This window comes from Primulina huaijiensis, chromosome 14, assembly GCF_012295235.1.
Source record: "Primulina huaijiensis isolate GDHJ02 chromosome 14, ASM1229523v2, whole genome shotgun sequence".
In the NCBI taxonomy this organism is placed as follows: Eukaryota; Viridiplantae; Streptophyta; class Magnoliopsida; order Lamiales; family Gesneriaceae; genus Primulina; species Primulina huaijiensis.
In genome coordinates this window covers 9,825,701-9,827,986 of record NC_133319.1, presented here as the reverse complement: position 1 = coordinate 9,827,986, position 2,286 = coordinate 9,825,701, and positions in this window count along the sequence as shown.

Here is a 2,286-nt window from a genome sequence, read left to right as displayed (position 1 = left end):
TTTGCCAGATACGTGGGTTCTGTCCTCCAAGGCCTGTTACAGCTCTCTTCAACCTTCTCATGGCTAGATTGATCGGTTTCGGGTCAAATAGGAAGAACTAGAAGATTCCACTTCTGGAAAGCGCCTACACCTAATGGCTTAAGCCGATGTTCCCATTTCCCTGCTGACCCATCATGCAAAAGGTACGCCGTTAGAGTGAGTGTGTAGTCTCCACTCTAATCACGATCTCTCTCTTCATTTCCTCGACCCTGAACCTGTCCCACCTGTTGTCATGCACACATACAAACACGAAAACAGCCGGATAACGCCGGTGAGAATAAATCCCAGTATAAATCAACGAAACATGCAATCATATAATTAATATAAAGCATGAAGCAGACATCAGATATATATCAAAATCTGAAACATAATTAATATCAAACTATCAATCGTACTCGTGACTCCACGACTCAGACTAGACTCCATCCTAGTCTAGGGATCCCGGTTTCAAGACGTTGGTATTCCTATATCGACCAACAGTAATAGAAGAAACTCCGATTCTATCCACGTCGATATAACCAAACATCCAGTGTCTTGACCTATCCGTCACAGACTGTGGCACTATCGCCAATACAATATCTTGTGACATCGTGCAATGTGCCCGTGGCGATCCCACCACTATCAGGTACTTCTGTCACAAGATCACTCATCTAATATTCGTCTAACACATGCTCTCTATACATCAATAGAACAAGCATATCAAATCAAATCAATGCAAATAATGACAAATAGTATGTGGTTTAGGAAAACACAAGTATATCCTACTTGTGTCGATCTCCCAATACCAAATTGACTTATACCTTTCTTTCGTCGATTTCTCGCTCTGTCGCAGTCTCAAAGTCAAAGCTGTCAATATCAATTTGAAATGACATATCGAATAGGCATAATATCAATATTCAATTCCACTCAGATCTGTTCTGATCAATACTCAATCTAATTCAATATCGACAGCTAAAACGGAACAATATTGATATCCCCGTCAACTCAGACAACCACAGATATCAATTACAAATCATAACCAATAGTCAATACAATCTATAATCCAGTCACAATTCTAATATGACAGGTATAAATCAATATACCCTGAAAATTCATAACAATTCCATAATCAGTCCGTTTCTATCTGACTTCGATTCTACGATGTCTAACATATCAATAACATCATATATCAATCATATCTGATTCTGACAATAACATAATTTCAAATCATGTCAAAACGTAACAAAACTTACGTCCAGTTGGAGCCCACGTCGATAGGAACACAGTACCGAAGTCGGATTCACAATCTAACGGGCGGATCGAAATATAAAGGCGTAAGGATTTTCTATAACTTTTCTCCCTTCCTCTCTCGATTTCTTCTTGCTGCCAGCCGAAGAAATGAAACCATTTCTCTATATATATTCAATTTGCATGCCAACAAAACGTGGCTCATTTTTCTTGTTTCTCAGGCGGCGCTCGGGCGGTCATAAGTTACCGCTCGGGCGCGGAACGTTCTGTCCAGGCCCTAAAGTCGTTCTACTCTGGCGCTCGGGCGGTAACTTTCAGCCTCTCGAGCGCCAGACGTTCTGTCTAAATTCTTCTTTTGGGATGCATTGGCGCTCGGGCGGTCGTCTTCTACCGCTCGGGCGCTAGACTTTCTGTCCAAATGTAAATTTTCGCTTATAATACACCGACTCCCGGCTTCTCCTTTCACGTCTTATTTTAGCTCCTGAAATCTCAATTTTGTCAATTAATCAATGTCTGACTACAGTACTAAAATCTCGAGCATTACACGTAGCTTGCTGGTTTTTCCATCATCCAATCCACAACAAATCGAATAAAACCTGGCGAAAAATAAGTGAAGACTTTGCTGAGGCTCTGACAAGACGTGTTTGTTTTTCTTCGAACCCCCAATCTGCTCTCGCTCGCCGCTTCTAACGGGGTCTCGGTTGATTTCCCTTCCTTAAGCTACTTAGATGTTTCAGTTCGCTAAGTTTGAAAAGTCCAAAGAGCGCAGACTAGCCACGGAGCTTGGATACGGTTTCCTGTTTGGAGATCCATGGATCACAGACGGTATCTCTCCATGGACTTTCGCCTCTGAAAGCGTCCTTCCTTCTCAATGCAATCGAATGAAACCTGGCGAAAAATAAGTGAAGACTTTGCTGAGGCTCTGACAAGACGTGTTTGTTTTTCTTCGAACCCCCAATCTGCTCTCGCTCGCCGCTACTAACGGGGTCTCGGTTGATTTCCCTTCCTTAAGCTACTAAG